The 22,052-nt window shown below is 40.8% G+C and overlaps 1 long non-coding RNA gene and 1 other non-coding gene across 4 annotated transcripts in view; both read right to left on the minus strand.

Annotated features, from left to right (window-relative positions):
• LOC128579633 (uncharacterized) overlaps positions 1 to 22,052 on the minus strand; it is a 136,401-nt gene that overhangs the window by 109,410 nt on the left and 4,939 nt on the right. The gene's annotated exons all lie outside the window — the stretch shown is intronic.
• LOC128579636 (small nucleolar RNA SNORA11) lies at positions 18,889 to 19,017 on the minus strand. The gene has a single exon (XR_008378238.1). It is a non-coding gene; the product is annotated as a small nucleolar RNA SNORA11 (small nucleolar RNA).

The raw sequence follows: 22,052 nt of genomic DNA on the forward strand, positions 1-22,052 counted from the left end.
AATTTATTCATTTTTGAAGAGACAGGGTCTTTCTCTGTTGCTCAGGCTGGCCTTGAACTCCTGGGTTCAAGCAATTCTTCTACCTTAGTTTCTCAAGTATTTGGGACTATGGGTATGCATCACTGTGCCTGGCCTTATTTTTAAATGATAATTATTATTCAGGAAATAATTCAAAAAAGCTAACATCCAATAGCAACCTTAGACATATAGGAATTGTTGTTTACATAAATTTGTTTCATTAAAAGTATTTTTTTTATTAAATCATAGCTGTGTACATTGATATATTCATGGGGCATCATTCACTAGCTTCACAGACCATTTACCAAGTTTCACATATACCCTTGTAAGTATTCTTGATTCATTGCTTTATTGTTTATCTGGACATTCATCAAGTAATTCTCTTTTTTAATTGTAAACTGACAATTTATAATTGTATAAATCAATTAGGGTATAAAGTGATGTTATAATTTATGGATACCATGTGGAATAGTTAAATTAAACTAGTTAACAGATCCATTACCTCAAATACTTAACATTTTTTCCATGAACACGTGATACTCTTTTATGTTTTGAAATGAACTATATGTAATTATTAACTATGTTCACCATGCTATGCAATACAACTGAAAAAAATAAAAAAATCTATTTCTCCTGTCTAACAGATTTTGTAATCTTTGACCATCATCTCCCCATTCCCCTTACTCTCATGTCAACTAATTTAAACTAAAATCCATCAAGCCCTTGTACTAATTAGATATATGGAAGAATAGAAGAATCCAAGGGAGAGAGAACCTTCACTGGTCCTCTCAGATTATAGCCTTAGTGTGGGTGAGACAAATCCTCTGTTGTCACTGATGGCTACTTGAAGTGCTTCCTCCATTCTTTCCATTGTAGAATATTTAGGGCAGTCCAGAATATTATGACAAGTCATGATCTTGGACAATCTCTTTCACTGAAAGTTTCAGGACAGCTAAATAATATTCCCATTTCCTGTAAGCCTCTCACATGTAGCCTATCCCATCCTGTAAGAAAAACTAGAAAGGAATACAATTTAGTTAAGATACTCATAGAAAGAACAAAAGTAATCACTCCATTCACTAAATATTTATTGAGTGCCCTTGTGCAGAGGACTGCATAGGGCCCGGAAAAATCATGATATTTTGTCTTTATCCTCAGTGAGTTCATGGTCTAGTTGGGGTGAAATTACATACATAAAAAGTAGCAAGACATAAGGAAATTTAATTACATTTTTGAGGAAGTGTGAGGCTACGAGCATAAAGGACTCAAGACAGAGAGAGACACCAGGCCGGTCAGAGACACTTCACAGACATCACACCTGGCTAGTTCTAAACATGGAGGAGCTTTCAAGGCAGAGGACAAAGCCCACAAAAAAAGGCAGAGGTGCAAAGTGCATGAGTTCACCGAATGTCCAGACAGTTGAAGCACTGGTCTGAGAGGATGCAAGGAAAAATTTCTATTCTTTTAAATTTACTGAGGTTAGACTTGTGGCCTAAGATGTGATCTATTTTGGAGTATGTTCCGTGGGCTGATGAGAAGTATGTGTATTCAGTTTTGTTGGGATGAAATGTTCTGTAGATATCTGCTAAATCCAAATGTTGGATGGTTAGGTTTATATCTAAAATTTCTTTGCTCAACTTCTTATTGGAGGATCTATCCGACACTGCCAAAGGAGTGTTGAAATCTCTGACTATTAGGGAGCTGGAGGAAATCAAGTTGCTCACGTCTGTTAGAGTTTGTCTTATAACTTGAGCTGCATTTTGGTTGGGTGCATAAATATTAATAATTGAAATCTCATCATATTGAGTATTATCCTTACAAATATGAAGTGACCATTCTTCTCCTTCCTTACTTTTGTTGGTTTAAAGCCTGTTATACCTGCAAATAGAATTGCAACACCTGCTTTTTTTCTGATTTCCAGGAGGTGAGTGGCTACCTGTATTTACAGTGGCTCCCTGTCCCTGGCATCGCCACCTGAGCTCCCCATCTTATCAGAGGCAGCATTAGATTCTCACAGAAATGAGAACCCTCCTGTAAACTGCACATGTGAGGTGTCTAGGTTACACTCCTTATGAGAATCTAATGCCTGAAGATGTAACGCTCTTGAATTATTCCCAAACCATCCCACTCCCTCATTCCCCCAACCCCAGTCCATGGAAAAATTATAAAATTATCTTTAATGGAACTGGGCCCTGATGACAAAAAGGTTGGGACTGCTTTACTAAAGCGTCAGAGTTCTGCGATTGAAGGGGGATGAACAGGAGTGGGCATCAGTTCTGCAGGGGAGGAAATGACTGTCTTGGCTGGCCTCCTTCCTCCTTGGAAGCCTGCTCTGGGGGTGGTTAACTATGCCCCAGTAGAGAGCTGTGCCACACACAGGGCCCTGATGGTGAGTGTTGGAGTGTGGGATGCGGACAGAGGGGTTACTGAGGGTGAAAGAGAGAGGCTTTTTGTCATGTTCTCTTAAGTCCTTAAATGCACCATGTAAAGAATTTGTTTCTAGTTCCTTTAAATGACAATAAAAATGCTCAAAAGAAGATGGTGTTACAGTCCTGAGAGGAGAATTTCTCAGGGGAACAGGTGTGTTTAGTCTTGGCCCTGATGCTGGCCCCTGATGTTTACCTTCTGCTTGAGGTCATCACCCTTTCATGACCACCAGGAAAGTGCCAGGGTTTGTTAGGCTCCCTCCCTTTAAAATGGTACCCTGAGCATAGGCAGACATGCCTTTCTTTTCCTTACTTTCTATAAGCATAGCTGAGGTAGACTTTTATTAAGCATTACGGTAAAGCCCAAAGAAAATTAGCATGCAAATACCTTAAAAGGGCCAGGATTGTTCACTCCTCAGTCCCTGTTCCAGCTCACCCCAGTACTGTCTGTGCTTTGCCTCAGGAGTTATCAGTGCTGGCTGCACATTAAAATCATCTAGGAAGCTCTGGGTCTGACCTAGGTGGGTAAAATAAAAATCTCTCAGGACAGTACTCAGCATAGGTATTTTTTAAAAGCTCTGCAAACAACTGATTTTGCAGGTGGGTTGAGAAGCACAGCTGTAACTTGGAGGCCAGCACAATTGCAAAAGACCTACTGTGTGGCCCCTTCACACGCCAGCTCCTTGTGCAGCTCCTCCGGGAACAAACAAGGGCTGGGTGCATACTGTGTGAGTGAGCAAACAAATGGTCATCTTTCTTTTCACCTCGTGGTCTTCCCATTGAAGTCAAAACCAACACAACTCTTCCATCCACATCCTTTCTGCCCAGGCCCTACCCTGGCTTGAGGAACGCCCCTTCCCATCATTGGCAGCCCTCTGTTGGATTGTTCTTCTTTTGATACCAGGAGTGGTCCAATTCCATTCTTTGTTGTGAAAACTTAGTCATTCAGTAACCACAGCATGCAGGCAACCAGGGTCGCACACTTCCATTCACAGGAGGGGCTGCACATCCATAGGCCACGCCATGGTTGAGCTTGGGGACAAAGCAGAGCCAGCTCAGTCCTCCAATATCTGAACAGAAAGCAGGAGCACAAAGCCACCCAGAGGGACACCAGCTGTGGATTTGCACTGAGAACCTCAGGGACAATGTCATTTTTGCCTGGTGTTTGCTGACAAGCAGACTCAGAGATGGTAAGAGTCACAACTGAGGAAGGAGGAAGGCAAATCCTACCACTGTGTGCTCGGGGCTCCTCCAGCAGAATAGACTCTGTCCTTTCTCCAGGGACGTCCTTTGGTGTTCCCTCAGACAGTGATCTGGGTCACATGGAGAAACGGGATCATGGTCTTATCATTGCAAATTTCATTGCAAATATCATTGCAAATTTCAAACACAGAAGAAAAGAATCGAGGTCAGTAGAATATTAAAACAATTTTCTCTTAGGCTCAAGGCTTCCATTTTTGCTATATGACATAACTGAGAAGCAATTTATATATGGTAAAATAAAAAGAGCATATTCATTATTTCTAGAGTATTTATACAATGTTTGAGTCTGGAAATAAACATTTAATGCTAATTAATATGCTAAGTGACTTACTTTGTTTTGGGAATCCTGGGATTAAATTGCCTAAATATTTATTTATATAACTATTTGTCATTATAAAAAGTGATTTTATATATTTTTCTAAGTATGATAAAATAGAAAATACAGTATATATACAAGTTTTTTCATCTCTTTCAAAAAATATAATTCAAAGTCAATATACAAAGCATACATGCATGATGCATAGGAAAACATTACTTGGCTTGGAATTAGAAATTTATTTGTTTATTCATTTAGTTATTTATTTTAGAGACAGGGTCTCACTGTTGCCTAGGCTAGAGTGAGAGGCATGATCTTAGTTACGTGTAACCTCAATTTCTGAGCTCAAGCAATCCTCCAACCTCAGCCCTCTGACTCTGGGATTACAGCCATGTGCCCTCCCGCCCAGAGAAGTTTTCTTCTTATATTTTGTAGAGTTGGGGTCTCACTGTGTTACCCAGGCTGGTCAAACTTCTGGTCTAAAGCAATCCTCTTGCCTCAGCCTCTCAAGTAGTGGGAACTACAGGCACTTGCCTGGCTAGTTTTTCTATTTTCTTTCTTTTTTTTTTTTTGTAGAGACAGAGTCTTCCTTTATGGCCCTCAGTAGAATGCCGTGGCATCACACAGCTCACAGCAACCTCCAACTCCTGGGCTTAAGCAATTCTCTTGCCTCAGCCTCCCGAGTAGCTGGGACTACAGGCACCTGCCACAACACCCGGCTATTTTTTGGTTGCAGTTTGGCCGGGGCCGGGTTTGAACCCGCCACCCTCGGTATATGGGGCTGGCGCCATACCGACCGAGCCACAGTTGCCGCCCTAGTTTTTTTATTTTCATTAGAGACAGGGTCTCAATCTTCCTCAAGCTAGTCTCAAACCCTGAGCTCAGGTGATCCACCTATTTCAGCCTCCCAGAGTGCTAGGATTACAGGTGTGAGCTACCATGCTGGCCTCTTTTATTATTTTATTTTGTTTATTTTTATTATTTATTTATTATTTACTTTTTAATTATTAAATCATAGCTGTGTACATTAATGCGGTGATCATGGGGACAATACACTGGTTTTATAGACCATTTGACATATTTTCATCACACTGGTTAGCATAGCCTTCCTGGCATTTTCTTAGTTATTGTGTTAAGACATTTATATTCTACATTTAGTAAGTTTCACATGTACCCTTGTAAGATGCACTGTAGGTGTAATCCCACCAATCACCCTCCCTCCGCCCATCCTCCCCCCTCCCTCCCCTCCCTCTCCCTCTTCCCCGTATTCTTAGGTTATAACTGGGTTATAGCTTTCACATGAAAGCCATAAATTAGCTTCATAGTAGGGCTGAGTACATTGGATACTTTTTCCTTCGTCTTGAGATACTTTACTAAGAAGAATATTTTCCAGCTCCATCCATGTAAACATGAAAGAGTTAAGTCTCCATCTTTCTTTAAGGCTGAAAAGTATTCCATGGTGTACATATACCACAATTTATTAATCCATTTGTGGATCGAAGGGCACTTGGGCCTTTTCCATGACTTAGCAATTATGAATTGGGGTGCAATAAACATTCTGATACAAATACCTTTGTTATAATGTGATTGTTGGTCTTCTGGGTATATACCTAGTAGAGGAATTACAGGATTGAATGGCTGATCTATTCTTAGATCTCTAAGTGTTCTACAAACATCTTTCAAAAGGAATGTATTAATTTGAATTCCCACTGGCAGTTTAGAAGTGTTAGCTTTTCTCCTCATCCATGCCAACATCTCTGGTCTTGGGATTTTGTGATAAGTGTTAATCTTACTGGAGTTAGATGATATCTCAAAGTTGTTTTGATTTGCATTTCTCTGATGATTAAGGATGATGAGCATTTTTTCATATGTCCGTAGGCCATATGCCTGTATTCTTCAAAGAAGTTTCTCTTCAAGTCCCTTGCTGAGCCTGTGATGGGATCACTTGTTCTTTTCTTGCTTATACGTTTGAGTTCTCTGTGAATTCTGGTTATTAAACCATTGTCGGAGACATAACCTGCAAATATCTTCTCCCATTTTGAGGGCTGTCTGCTAGCTTTACTTACTGTGTTCTTGGCTGTGTGGAAGTTTTTTAGTTTGATCAGGTCCCAGTAGTGTATTTTTGAAGCTGCTTCAATTGCCCGGAGTGGGGGTGGGCGGGTCCTCCTCAAAATATTTGACCAGACAGATTTCTTCAAGAGCTTTCCCTGCACTCTTTTCTTGTATTTTTATAGTTTCATGTCTTACATTTAAATCTTTAATACAGTGAGAGTCTATCTTAGTTAATGGTGAAAGGTGTGGGTCCAGTTTCAGTCTTCCACAGGTTGCCAGCCAGCTCACACAGTACCATCTTTTCCCCATTGAATGTTTTTAATTGGCTTGTCAAAGATCAAATAACGGTAGGTAGCTGGATTCATCTCTTGGTTCTCTATTCTGTTCCACACATCTACTTCTCTGTTTTTGTGCCAGTACTATGCTGTTTTGATCACTATCGATTTATAGTATAGTCTGAAGTCTGGTAGCGCAATTCCTCCTGCTTTGTTTTTATTTCTGAGTAGTGTCTTGGCTATTTGAATTTTTTTCTGATTCCATATAAAACGAAGTATTATTTTTTCAAGATCTTTAAAGTATGACAGTGGAGTTTTCATAGGGATTGCATTAAAACTGTATATTGCTTTGGGTAGTATGGACATTTTAACAATGTTGATTCTTCCCAGCCATGAGCATGGTATATTTTTCCATTTGTTAACATTTTCAGCTATTTCTTTTCTTGGAGTTTCATAGTTCTCTTTATAGAGATCTTTCATGTCCTTTGTTAGATAAACTCCCAAATATTTCATCTTCTTTGGCACTACTGTGAATAGAGTCCCATTCACAGAAGTATTTTCAGCTTAACTATTATTGGTATATATAGAGGCTACGGATTTATGAATGTTAATTTTGTAACCTGAGATGCTGCTGTATTCCTTGATCACTTCTAAGAGTTTTGTAGTAGAATCCCTGGTGTTTTCCAGTTATACAGTCATATCATCTGTAAAGTGTGAAAGTTTGATCTCTTCTGACCCTATATGGATACCCTTGATTGCCTTTTCTTTTCTAATTGCAATGGCTAAAACTTCCATTACAATGTTAAAGAGCAATGGAGACAATGGGCAACCTTGCTGGTTCCTGATCTGAGTGGAAATGATTAATATTTAACTCCATTCAATATGATATTGGCTGTAGGTTTGCTATAGATGACCTCTATCAGTTTAAGAAATGTCCCTTCTATACCCATTTTCTTAAGTGTTCTTATCATAAGGGGATGCTGGATGTTATCAAAAGCTTTTTCTGCATCGATAGAGAGAATCATATGGTCTTTGTTTTTTAATTTGTTTATGTGCTGAATTATTTTTAACATATATTGATCCAGCCTTGAGACCCTGGAATAAAACTGACTTGGTCATGATGTATAATTTGTTTGATGTGTTGCTGGATTCTGTTTATTAGGATTTTGTTGAGTAGTTTTGCACCCATATTCATTAGTGATATTGGTCTATAATTTCCTTTTTTGGGGGGTCTTTTCCTGGTTTGGGGATCAGGGTGATGTTTGCTTCATAGAAGGTGTTGGGTAGTCTTCCTTCTATTTGTATACTTTGGAACAGGTTGAGTAATATATTTGCTAATTCCACTTTAAATGTTTGGAAGAATTCTGACATGAAGTCATCTGGTCCTGGGCTTTTCTTTTTAGGGAGAATTTGTATGGTTGATGCTATTTCAGAACTTGATATAGGCCTGTTCAACATTTCCACTTGATTCTGGCTAATCTTGAAGGGTGACGTGCTTCCAAGTATTGGTCAGATTTTCATACTTCTGAGAATAAAGGTGCTTGTTGTATTCATTAAGAATTTTTTGAATTTCTGAGGAGTCTGTTGTTATTTCGTCTTTGTCATTTCTGATTGATGAACTGAGAGATTTTACTCGTTTTTTTCCTGGTTAGGTTAGCCAAATGTTTATATATTTTATTGACATTTTCAAAAAAACAACTTTTTGATTTATTGATCTGTTGTATAATTCTTTTGTATTCAATTTCATTTAATTCTGCTCTAATTTTGGGTATTTCTTTTCTTCTACTAGGTTTGGGGTTGGAATGTTATTCCTTTTCCAGTTACTTGAGATGCACCTAAGTTGTTAACTTCTTTTTCTGTCCTCTTGAGGAAGGCTTGCAGTGCTATAAATTTCCCTCTTAAACCTGCCTTTGCAGTATCCCAGAAGTTCTGATAATTTGTGTCCTCATTGTCGTTTTGCTCCACAAATTTTGCAATTTCCTTCTTAATCTCATCTATGACCCAGCTATCATTCAGCATAAGGTTATTTAACTTTCATGCTTTTGTATGATTATGCAGATTCCTGTTGTTACAGAGTTCAACTTTTATTCCATGGTGGTCCGAGAAGATGCAAGGAATAATTTATATTCCTTTATAATTACTGAGGTTAGACTGGTGACCTAAGATGTGATCAATTTTGGAGTATGTTTCATTTGGTGATAAGAAGTATGTGTATTCAGTTTTGTTGGGATGAAATGTTCTGTAGATGTCTGCTAAATCCAAATGTTGGATGGTGAGTTTTAAATCTGAAATTTCTTTGCTCAGCTTCTTATTGGAGAATCTATCCAACACTGCCAAAGGAGTGTTGAAATCTCCAGCTATTATGGAGCTGGAGGAAATCAAGTTGCTCATGTCTGTTAGAGTTTCTTTTATAAATTGAGGTGCATTCTGGTTGGGTGCATAAATATTAATAATTGAAATCTTGTCATATTGAGTATTGCCCTTAACAAATATGAAGTAACCATTCTTATCCTTCCTTATTTTTGTTGGTTTAAAGCCTATTGTATCGGCAAATAAAATTGGAACACCTGCTTTTTTCCAATGTCCTTTTGCCTCAAATATGAATGACCATCCTTTCACCCTGAGTCTATATTTGTCTTTTAAGGTAAAATGTGATTCTTGTATGCAGCAAAAATCTGGCCTAAGTTTTTGTATCCAGTCATCCAAACTGTGCCTCTTTAGAGGACAGTTTAAGCCATTCACATTAATGGAGAATATTGATAAGTCTGGAAATATTTTGGGTATCAAGTTTTTTGAAAGTCCTGTGGACGTATTTAATTTTTTCACCACTGTGGAAGTTGGAGTCTGATCAAAAGTTCCAGAGTGAGCTTACTTTTGTGGTAGAGGATTGGGCTGATCATTATGGAGGATAGGACTGAGAATATCTTGAAGAGATGGTTTGGTTATGGCAAATTTCTTTAACATGTGAATCTCATTAAAGTATTTAATTTCTCCATCATAAATGAAACTCAGTTTAGCTGGATACAGAAACCGGGGTTGAAAGTTATTTGTTTTAGGAGATTAAAAGTCAATGATCACCCTCTTCTGGTTTGAAAAGTTTCAGCAGAGAGATCTGCAGTCATTCTAATATTCTTCCCTTTGTGGGTAATTTTTTTCTTACTTCTGGCTGCTTTCAGAATTTTCTCCTTCACATTAACTTTAGTGAAGTTAATTATGATGTGCCTGGCGGATGTCTTATGTGGGTTGAGTCGTGCTGGGGTTCTGAAACTGCTATCTAAATTTCAGAATCTCTTGGCATGTCTATAAAATTCTCCTTCATAATTTATGGAGAAGGGCCTCTGTGCCTTGAGAAGCCACTTCATTGTTTTCAGGGATTCCAATGAGCCAGATATTAGCCTTCTTCGAATTATCCCACAACTCTCAGAGATCATGATCTGTTTTTGCTCTCCATTTCTCTTCCCCTTTGCGAGTTTGGGACCGTTCAAAAGCTTTGCCTTCAATGTCAGAAATCCTTTCTTCTGCTTGTTCCACTCTGTTACTGAGGGATTCTCCTGTATTTTTCAGACCTTGGAGGACTGCAATTCTTGCTTCAATGTGTCAAAATCTTTGGTGGTTTTGTCTTTGAATTCGTTGAATTCTTGAGACAACTTTTGAATTTTTCCTCGAATTTGTAATTCCCATTTTTGAATTGCTCCTCGAATTTCTAATTCCAATTTTTCCTCCATTCTAGTAATCTTGTTTGCAATCCAAATTCTGAATTCAATTTTTGACATCTCAGCTATCTGTTTATGAATGGGATATTCAATTACATCTGCCATATCTTTCCTTGGGGTGGTTGATTTACTCTGGTTATTCATGTTACCAGAGTTTTTCTGCTGATTCCACCTCATGGTTATTTTAAACCATTTGACTTTTCCCCTGGAGCTTTGCCAAGGACCCGTACAGTGCTACAGCCTGAGAAACTGTGGATCTGTTTGGTTTGGTGGGGCTAAGTGTCCCTGTCTTGTTTTCAGCTGGTCTTTGTCTGACCCTAGTGAAACAGTTACTCTGGGTTGAAGTCTCAGCTGTGGAGAAATACCAGCAATTAAGTCACCCCACCCCCCACAGGCAACAATTGGAAAACGCAAATCAAACCTTCCTCCCACCTCACACCCAGGGCACCACTTGGATAGTCCTCGGGTGATTGGCTTAGTTAAAAAGGTCCAAATCAATTGTCTCAGTCTGCACCTGTCTCAGGTGGAAGAGTTTATAAGGTCTCTGGCAAGTAGAACTCAGGGGTCTGCTGACAACTCAAATATGACTTGTTCCTGTGCTCCATGAGGGCAGGGGGACCCACACAGCAAATAGATTAGTCTGGGAGGATTTATGCCTCCTTCCCCACCTTGCACTTCTGTCAACCCCAGTCAATGATAACCCCATAGGGCTGTGACTCAGTTGCCTCCAATAAGCAGATACTCCAGGAGTTTGCACCTGCGTGAATCACAAGGAAATCTATTTGTCCTCAGCCAGGCCGCTGCTCTCTGCCTCTCTCTGGCAGGGGGAGGTGAGGCCTGACAACCTTGGGTGCTTGATGCAGGCTGTCAGGGGGGTGTTCACTCAATTCCAGCCCTGCCCCTGATTGATGCTGCTGACTGAACAGAACAACTTTGCAGAATTTGTTTCTGTCCCTGCTAAATTCCCCTGCAAAAGAGAAGTTATTTTGAGTTCACAGAACCTGCTCCTTAGGCCCTATCTTTGCTGTTGCCTGGTAGTTTTTATTTGCAACACGGTTAGCTGTCAGTTCTAGCCTCCTGCCATCCTTTGTCTAGGCCGATGATCCCCTGGGGGCCAGGTGCATCTTAGGCTCAGTAAATCGGTCCTCTGGGTCAGCCCCACCCTGGAAGTCAGCAGGCACTGCACATGCATTTTCTACTACCTGCGCTCCACCAGGCCGGTACCGCCTCAGGCAAACCCTTTACTCACGGGGCCTATGTTTAGACAGTGGTTGCCACCTGAGAAGATGCCTGGCCTCCTCTGGGTTGAAGGAAGCCAGGGGTGAGAGACAGAAAGACAGAGAGACAGAAGGTGTGACTCCAGAATATCCAGGGGTGAGCCCTATTTTTGGCAAAAATGGCTGTTGCTCTGTGCCTTGGTGTACCCTTGTTTCAGCGTGGTTCCCTCTCAGCCAACCGTCCTCTCTTCACTCCCGGGCCACAGAATCAGCACTGACCAGCTGCAGTCCAGGCCCTGTCCACAACCCTCAAGAAATCACTCATGAATCTGGACTCCTGGGGGACAGGTCTCCAGACCTCAGAGTGAGAGTGGAGGGGAGTACTGGGAGCTCAGAATTGCAGGTAGAGAATATATACAGTTTTACAAAGTTTTTTGCCTGGGAGGAGAGCGCCATGGCACCGTAGTAGGGGAAGTAGGTCCAGTTTTTAGAGGGTCTCTCCTGTCGACTATAATGGGAGGACTTTAGAACTCTGCTCATTTGTTTATGGGGTACTTTGAGCTGTTCTCATGGGGGAGGGGACTCCCGTCCACTTGGTGATGGATTTTGTACCTTTTGTTTGTATCCTTGGGGTCACAGCTCACTTCAGCAGGGTTGATATATGTTCTTCAACCTTCTCTCTTGGTGCAGCTCTAATGCACCAGGTTACTTGATAAATTTCTATCCTTCTACTCTCCTTCTGGATGGTAGCCTCTGTGGAAAGCTGGCTTGAGTCAGCCATCTTGTCTCCACCCTACCCTTTTATTATTTTAAATAAATTATTATGTTTTATTTTTCTTAAAATTGATTTGCTTGAGAAACTGCCTACAATTTCTATCTAACCTCCACTTTTCATGATTTTCCCTTTGTATGGAAGATATGTGGATACATATTTGTGAAATATATCTCATCCTTCTCTAATCTCACATTGTGGTGAGGTGGAAACACCTGCGAGGCACAAACTATTCTGGAAAGGATCGTAAGTCTCAGCATCTTACCACAGCACTTGAATCCTACAGAGTTCACATGATTAAAATGCTCGGCTTCCAAAGCATTTTCTGTTTGAGCAGACTCACGCCATCTGGGGCAGAAGTGATTTTTTCCACCTGCCACTTTTAAATGAGGGGAGCTCCTGCCGAGGCTGACTACATGATTTATAGGGTCCAGTGTCAACTGGAAATGAGGGTCCTTTGTTCAAAAAGCAGGGCAAAATGCCATTAAAGCTACTGAAGTATAAAGCTCTTTTATTTCTTCTCTTTTTCTTCTTTTCTCTCTTATCACAGTGCTTTTAATTTGCTATTTCTTTACTAAGTAAAGAAAAATTAGAGGTGAAAATTCTTAATATGAATCTTATCATTCATCTTAATACTGTATAGTTTTAGTTTTCTTTCTTTCTTTCTTTTTTTTTTTTTGTTTTGAGACAAAGTCTCACTTTGTCGCCCTGGGTAGAGGGCCATGGAATCATAGGTCACAGGAATCTCATTATCTCAGGCTCAAGCAATCCTCCTGCCTTACCCTCCTGAGTATCTGGGACTACAGGCACCCATCACAACTTGGGGCTAGTTTTTCTGATTTTTGTAGGAATGAGGTCTTGCTCTTGCTCAGGCTGGTCTTGAACTCCTGAGCTCAGGTGGTCCACCCATCTCAGTTTCCCAGAGTTGTAGGATTCCAGGTGTGAGCCATTGTGCCCAGCCACAGTCCTGTTTTTGATGCAAATATAACTTACATGGAATCAAGAAAACTGTACAATTTGAGTTCATAGCTTGCACATGCATATGTATTTCTAACTGGAACAGTGGAAACGTTCATGCACCCACTGAATTGTTTCATTTCACTTCTTGGTACGTGCCTATTCTACCAACATGCTGTACCTTCTGCTCATGGATGAGTCAGGAGGAACAGAGAGAAAAAGGAAGTGATGGGCACCCATTCTTTCACTTTCCTTTGCTGTCATCATTTTCAGTGCAGTTGTTGGCATACGCAGGGAGGTAATAAGAGCAAGAAAGAATATAATACCACCCTTGGCTGTTCATATGTCTTAGGATGCAATTATCTATTTATTTATTTATTCATTTATTTTTGACCAGGGCTGGGCTTGAACCTGCCACCTCAGTATACAGGGCTGGAGCCCTACTCCTTTGAGGCACAGGTACTGCCCTTATCTTTTTCTGTCTTCTAAGCAAGTTACAGTTCTAACAGAAAGCCTGGGCTTCTGCCCACCCTCAGCCCCTGAGTTAGTTCCAGTGCTCACACCCTCACCTTGTATTTGAGGCTTCAGGGCTTGCTGAACCATCATACAATACGGAGCCACTGGAATTCTCTGCTCAAGGAGCAGTGCTACATTTGTGTGTATATGCAAATAGGGTGAGGAGGAATGACATATTTCATCATGTAAGTATGACCTCCATTGTCACATTGACTTTCACTCACAAAACACATTATTAAGAATTTCAGGATGATAACAGGAACATTAAACCAAGCACTGAGTCCTTCTGAATGTGGAGCCCTGTGTGACTACACTGTCACCTGCACAGAAGCTGGCCCTGGCTCCTGCCATCTGATAGACGGTAGGGATACTCCAAACCCCTACAGTACATGGGGCAGTGCCTGACATTAGACACTGCAGGAAAGGTTAGTATTCTCTCTCAGCAGGGCATGTGAGGTCAGCGCACAAGGCCACTTCTTTCCTCTGGAGTAGAATTGTTCCCAGAGTGGGGTCTGCTCTGTGTTCCTCAATGTCATGTTCACACCATCCGAAACAGCCACTGTCTGCTTTTTGAGGGACTGTTTACTCTGCAAAGCCAGGCACCTCCTTTGCTCTGTTTGCTGTTGAGGCCAGACAAGGTGGCCCAGTTTTCCAAAATGGACCTGTTCTCAGTGGACCTCATGTCCCTATAGCACTGTCCCCTTGAAAGGAATCCCACAGCCACTGCCTTTCCCTTTGGGTGGGACATGGGGAAATGCAGCCTTCCAGAGGTTGGACCTCGCCAGCAGTGGTCCTCATGACTGTCCTACCCAGGTGGGCCATTTCCAACCTCATAGTCCACCACACTATTGCAACTTCCTGGCATGATTGAAAGTTGTTTTATTTTTTGTTTTGAGACAGAATCTCACTCTATTGCCCTGGGGGTGTGCGGTGGCATCACAGCTCATGACAACTTTAAACTCTTGGGCTCAGGTGATCCCCTTGCCTCAGCCTCCCTTGCTGCTGTGATTATAGGTGCCAGCCATCATACCCAGGTAGTTTTTCTATTTTTAGTAGAAACCTGGTCTTGCTTTTGCTCAGGCTTATCTCAAAAATCTAAGCTTAAGCAGTCCACCTGCCTCAGCCTCCCAGAGTGCTAGGATTACCAGCATGAGCCACCAGGCCTGGCTTGTTTGAAAGTTTTAACAGAGGGTGTTCATGGTGTAGGTGGCTAGGAAACCTAGGACGGGGGCAAAGAGCAGGCATAGAATGAAAGTGGGGCAGTGTGGGGGAGGGCAGTGAGGAGAGGGTTCAGTATCTTCCTTAGATTTTTGTCCTCCTGTGTGCCAGAAGGAGTGCCAGGATGAGCGAGGAAAAATCCCAGCCAGCCCAGTTAATTCCCCACCCACATTTTGGGCTGCAATTCCATTTCTTGGTCTCCAACCACGCACAGCATATGGTGGAGGGGGGAGTGATGCTGAAGAAGGCCCAGGCCAGAGAAGTATTTTCATAGCATTTAGTGCTGCTGGCACCGGCTGTGCAGTAACGAGTTTAGGGCTGCCCTATGATATTTCCATATGCCTCAAAGTCAAGGTTATTCTTTGAACCTTATATCTGAATTCTCAGCGTCTGAAATAGCTTCATTTGTATTAATCATTTATAAGGCAAACATTTTGCCTCTAGCACTAAAAACAGGATACCCTGCCCTCAGGGGGCTTAGTGCCTTTAGCCACAGGGCCAAGAAGAACTCCACCCTGCCACTTGTCTTGACTATGTTTCCTCCTTTGAGGCAACCACATCATTTTATTCCAAGTAGAATATAATAAACCCAACCCCTCATTTCTGTTTTGGCTCCCAGTGGAGATGCCAGCTGCCCCTGCAGGGTCTTTATGTCACTGATGACTGTTCTTTATGGACATGGGGAAATTGTCAGTTTCTTGAATCAATAATCAATAATTTGGAAAAAAAACATACATTTGGAAAGCTATAAATTATAATACAACATAGAAAACACCAATAATAACCCCATGGCTTGATATTTTAAAAGTTTTAATTCTACACCAAGCTTTCTGCAATTGTGTTCATTTAGTACCCAGGACGTTTGCGTATATCCTACAGCTGGGTGATTGTCAGTGAAGGCACATTCTCTCCTGGGAAAGGGTCTGACCGTTAGTTAGTAATTAGGATGGCTTACTAAACTTTATTTTGTACATTACATTGAGCAATTTTAATGATCAAATAATATTTAATCACTTGAGGAATGAGACACTTCCCATGCATGGTAATTCAGATGTTTAAATAAACTTCACCCTATCATTTATCTCACTTCAAAATATCTACTTTTTTCTTTAAACTTTGAAAGAAAAAGTATGTAACTTAGATACCAAATCTATTTTCTTCCATTGTAAATCTTTTCCTCGTTGGCAGGGTGTAGGATAATATTTAGAAATAAACTTATCCTACATCAAGCACACAAAGTAAATTCAGTGTGAGTTTAAAATGACATGCTTTTCTTCCAGAGGCTTAAGAGGCTTGGACCCCCCCCTGGGTTACTCACAGAGTTAGGCTTTTTTGGAAAATTCCTTAGGCCTTTTCTCTGAAGCAGTACACCCCGTGAAGCCCGAGATCCAAGGGCATGCCGCCCTTCCTCAGAGATACGGGCCAGAGGGTTGACATATGTTAACAACATATTGTCAGAGGTCTATAGGTGCTCTGCCCTGAAGGAAGGTCACAGTCATTACTTCATACTGAGTAAACTGAGTGAATGCTTGAAGATATTCTTCTATTAACTCTGTTCCCCTATAGCTGCTTTTGTCTTTGTGCCCTGCTCGGAAAACTAGTCACTGTTTAGAGGAAGAGATTTACTACACAAGTGGTTACATTGATATGATAAATATTTCCTTTCACGTTAAAATTCAGCTGATAGATAATGGATTAGGTGTGTACGTGACTGGAAGAGTATAAAACTTAAACTTGGAATAAAGAACTTTGGTATATGCCATCCCACAGTGTATAGTCTGTTTCTTGACTTAATAATTACAGGAGCGAGTTTACACCTACAGCAAAGCTGCTGCTCTTTCGCGTCTCGGGTCACGCAACAGCAGGGCTCTGATCTTCAGATTTAAAATGTCCCTTAAAAGAAGTATTATAAACATGAATGAGTTGACTCTGGTTCCTAAGAAATTGCTCCACCCAGCAGAAAAACTGTAATTTCTTATACTTTTGCTAAGTATACATGGAAGAGGCCAAGAAATAAACTCTACTTTGGTAGAGGGCTTTTTCTTTTTCTAAAATATTGTATCAATCATCTTAGCCTTTGGTAATATCATTTCTTAGGGGAAAAATACATGTAATTACATCAACATTATGTTAAAAATATATATCTTAAATACTTTTGTTAGATAAGCTGCACTTGGAAAATGACAAGGAATAACACAGCTGTGTACCAGTGACTAATCAGACTTTCAGTAATTACTTATTAAGTGGAAGTGTAGCACAGAGTTGAGTTAGAGTCTGGTCTGTGGTCTTGTTTGCCTCAGTTTCCTTATGTGTAAAATGAAGATAGAATACCACCAGCCATGTTCTAGCTACCCACTACTGCATAACACAATGCCACAAAACTCAGCATCTTAACCACAGGTCACCGTTCACTTTGGTCATGAATCTTCGATTTGGAAGGTGGGTCTGGGAGGGACAGCTTGACTGTGCTTCCCTTGGCATCAACTGGGGTGATTTGAATGCTGGAGGCTAAAATCATCTGGAGGTTTGTTCGCTCCTGACTGGTGGTTGGCACTGATTGTCAGCCACGTTCTCGACTGGATGCTGTTGGCTAGAACATCTGTATGTGGCCTAGCTGTCTGGCCTGGGTCTCCGTACAGCATGTTGGCTGGGTTCCAAGGTTGACAGTCCCAAGGGAGAAATGGCCAGATCTTGTTTTTTCATGACTCCTCCTTGACAGTCTTATCACTTTCTTGCTATTATTGTCTATTGATTGAGGCAGCCACAAGTGCCTGCACAAGTTCAAAGGGAGAGAAGAGGCTCCCTCTCTTGATGAGGGATGGCAAGGTTCTGAAGAGCAGAGATACTGCTGTGGTCATTTGTGGAAATAACAACTTTCTACTTACTGTGGTTTTCATGAGAATTAAATGAGCTGATACAAACATAACACGTTTATTACATATTGAGCAGTAAATAAGAGCATGCTATTATCATCACTGGGCATGTAGAAATGTGCGTGGAGACTGTACAATATCTTTGATTAGCAGAGACTCAGAATTCTAGGGTTGCCAGTCCAGGATCCTTTACTTAAACACAGGAAATCAAAGTCCAGTAATCAACTTGCTCATTCAGTGAAAGAACTGGGGCCAGGAGATCAAAGTGCTTATTCCAGATTAGTCTATGGAGTGTGGAGAATTACAGAGTTGGCAATCACAGAAATAGATCTCTAAATAGTTAATTAAGACAGGTAATGGATGCTCTGTCTCCAGAGATCCTCGGAACCTGATTTAAAGATACACTTGAGTATAAATAAATAGGTCTCTCCTCTAACTTGGAGTATATTTGTGTTCAGTTGTAAAGTTGGTTTTTGTGCCTTTATTTTGTGATTGATAGGATCAGATGAATTTCTTCCAAAATTGCTAGCGCCACATATTTTGCCACATCACACACAATAGGTAGCTTTTTCCTTAAAAATTAGTTTTTTATATGTCAAATATGTGAATTAGTAATACAGAAGGCATGCCACTCTTACCGACAAGTATAATTGTACCTAATATAAAATTTCAAATGGTTATAGCTATTAAAACTTCAGGACAGTTCAAGATAGAAAGTCCGCAGGTGAAGAGTTGGATATTGGCAGTCGTGTTAGATAGTTACTGTGACCAGGTCCTAAAGAGACAGCAATTATTATGTTCTTAGAGAATTACCTATGTAGCTTATCATGAAGTTGTACCTTTTTACTCAGAAACATGTTAGCTGTGAAAAGTCCTCAGAGGAAAGTGGAGATTCCATGTTAGTAGGTTGTAGCCACGTCAAATGTGACCCCTGGTGGTGGCACTGGGCCATGTGGAAGGTGGATGACTAGTAGATGTTAACTCCCATTCCAACCAAGCCTGGCTTCTTGGGGCTGAGCTCCGTAGAACTCACTGCACGAGGGGCCTTGGCTGATGAGCGATGTCTGTCGTGGTCTCAGGCAGAGAGGGTGGCTGCACATGCATGTTGTATATTTGCTGCCTTTGCCATGAATTGCACCCAATTTTCTTTTTTAAAAAATAATTTTCCAATATTTTATTAGGCAATTTTTCAAAACTACAGTACAGCTGAGAGAATTATACATTGATCACCCATATGCCCACCATATATATTTTATAATTTTTCTTTTCTTTACATGTAGGGAATATGTTCTTATGGAGGCCACAAGTTTTGCTCCCCTCATCACAATGACCCCAGATTCCTGTACGGAGTTTTATAAACAGGGGAGCCATTCCTCAGGCCCCCTGATGTGAGCACACAGCCCCCACACACACACCCAGACTTCTTGAGCTGGTTACTTGTATGTGCCAACTTGGCTAGGCTGTAGTGTCTAGATTTTTAGTTAAACACCTGCTTAGAAATTGCTGTAAAGGTGTTTTTCAGATGTGATTAACATTTGAGTCAGTAGACTTTGTGTAAAGCAGTTATTACCCTGTGAGTGAGTCTCATCTAATCAGTTGAAGGCCTGAAGAGCAAAGACTGAGGATTCCCCAAACAGCCTGTAACAGAGGAAAGCTGCATGATTTTCCAACTCGCTGGCCTGAGAAATCTGGACTCAAGATGGCAGCAGTAACTATTCTCTGGATCTCCAACCCGCCAGTCTTCCCTGGAGATCGTGAACTTGTGAGCCTCTGTAATTGTAAGAACTAATTCCTTCAAACAGATCTCTATCTGCAGATACACAGTTGATTCTGTGTCTCTGGTGAACCTAGACTTGGGTCTCTTATGTAGTATTCCCCACCCCCCCACCCGCTTGCCTTTTTAAAGAATTATCTCATGTAAGGAGGCATGTCTTCCACATGTCCGGTTTCTAGGGACTATAGGTTTGAAGCAAGATCCATAAAGAAGGGTTCATGTTAGCACAAAGATACAAAAAAACTGTAATCGACTTCAAGAGAAAGGAAAATTTAAGAACAATATTATGAGATATAGAAATACATAGAAAGGGTGGTGCTAAAGAGGCTCAGGCTTGAGTTTGGATTTGGGTTGTGATCTGCAGCTTCATGGCTATGTGACCTTTGGAAGAGCATCTAATCTGTCTGAGCTCCAGGTTTCCTCCTCTATAAAACAGGGGAAATAATGTCCAGTTCCTCTACAGGTAGTAGACACTGTGGGTGCTCACTTTGGCTCTTTGGGTTATGAAAAAATCGCATTTGAGCTATGGCAAAATAATGCAGTGGTTAAGTTATTCGTTATTGATTCTTCCCCTTGCTCTCCTGACTAGGTTCTCTTCTAGCCTCCTCTTTACTTCACCCAACCCTGCTTGCAGATTGTTCATTCATACCAAGATCGGTGACAAATAAAAGTACATGTTGTTACACTTTTGGTAATAGGGTTTAAGAATAAGCAAAAGTAGCAACATTCAGGCCATAACAGAATGCAGGGGAAGTTGCGTTCAGTTGGGCTTGAGGACAGGGAAAGGCAATGATGGCTGCTTCCATAGTTAGCCCAAGCACGTGGTCCTACCTTCCTGACTGCACATAGGGAAAGAACATAGTCAGCTCTCGGTAAATGTTAGCTAGAAACAGTAGCAGTAGTAGCACTAATTTATTGCAAAGATTGACATGGAGCACTCGAGTTGAGGTGAAAGGAAGGAAAAAGACAGATGGGAAGGTAAACATGGTGTGTACTGTGGCACCAACTAGACTGTGGAGTAAGTTTGCACTGATTAGTGGAAAGTAAAACAATTAAGGTAGGGCCAGGACAGTAAACCATCACTAAGCACTGTTATACGGTTATTATTACCACTGTTTAGTAATGGTTTACGAAAGTCTGCCCCATAAAACATCACCTTTGATATAAAGGTGACTGTTTTAAGCCCTGGCAGGATGATATTACCTGGTATTTCTGCAAAGTTAACCATGTGATGTGGTAAGCATTGATACTTGCTTGGACAATCAACTCCTGGATTTTGTTCGGATATTTTTCACCCATGTGATGCAGGCGGATGTTGATTAGTTTGTGATAAAATGATGGTTCTATTCCCATTGCCAGAGGTGGCCATAAGATCAAAGAGAAGTATGAAAAGAAGCCTTTGGTTGGAATGTGTGTGCAGAAGGGGCAGTTCACATTTTGCCATTTTTTACCCATCTGGAGTGAAAGACTGAATAATTTATAAAAAGACATTTATCAGATTTTGTCATTATCCTTCTCTGCTCACTTGAACGGCCATCTCTTCCGTATATCAAATACCAGAATGCTTTTTAACCTGTGCCATTTATCCATCTGTCTGTTTTGGTGTGTTAACTGTCATGTTATTTTTTAAATGTTTGAGTAAGAAGAGTGAAAAATCAAGTGTAATCCTGTATGTATCATTTAATTCTCTTAGAGTGGGGGGGATTCTTTAATAATTAGCACATCTATGTACATTTGCATAGCACATTACTAGTCACTGTCACCTAAGCCAACCATGTGCAAGGCTTTGCAGATGGTAAGAAACGTTATGGAACATGTGACTTTAGGAGCAGAAACATATTTAAAAGAGGTGTCTATAACCAATTCAAAAGGAAACAGATGCTCACATGTTTTTATGAACTCTGGTTTGGAGCTACTCAAGATGCTTACTGTGATGTACATTCTTGCAACCTTAAATCATGGTCTGTTAGCTTCCAAGGAAACAGTTTCAAACACCATATTGAGCGACAGTGAAATAAGAACTAAGTCAGGTTCTTTCTTTTTTTCTCCATGTTGTGCAGACTGTCATATCTGAAATTGATTTTTATCAACAAATTTTGTCTTTTCTGTATGTTTATCATTGAGATGTGGTTTAAAGATGGTTCTTATTCCGGGTGGCGCCTGTGGCTCAAGGAGTAGGGCGTCAGTCCCATATGCCGGAGGTGGCGGGTTCAAACCTATCCCCGGCCAAAATAAAAAAAAAAAAAAAAAAAAAAGATGGTTCTTATTCCGTGAAGTATGTGGAAATATCATGGTGGCTCTGAGAATTGGATTGTCTACTTTTGGACAAAAAAATGTTGCCTTGTTCTATGAAATAGCACTCATTGCTGGTCTGTGTCTTTGTGTAGGAGAGAGAGGGAGAGGGAGCATTGCAGAATCATTTTGTGTGTCTCCTGGGCAAAATGAGAGGCGAAAAGTTGGCAATTCACTTGTGCCCAGTCAAATTTATTAATTCAGAAGAATAAAAACTCTAGCATTTTATCATGCCAACACAGAAACCCCCCCCAATCATAAGACTCAAGCATTTTAATTGCTACCACTTGTCAGTAATATAATAATAAATTGAATGGGAGGAAGGGTTCTACATAGACGACAATGTGACATTTCAGGCATTTATAATTGG

This window comes from Nycticebus coucang, unplaced genomic scaffold (assembly GCF_027406575.1).
Source record: "Nycticebus coucang isolate mNycCou1 unplaced genomic scaffold, mNycCou1.pri scaffold_78, whole genome shotgun sequence".
Taxonomy (NCBI): Eukaryota; Metazoa; Chordata; class Mammalia; order Primates; family Lorisidae; genus Nycticebus; species Nycticebus coucang.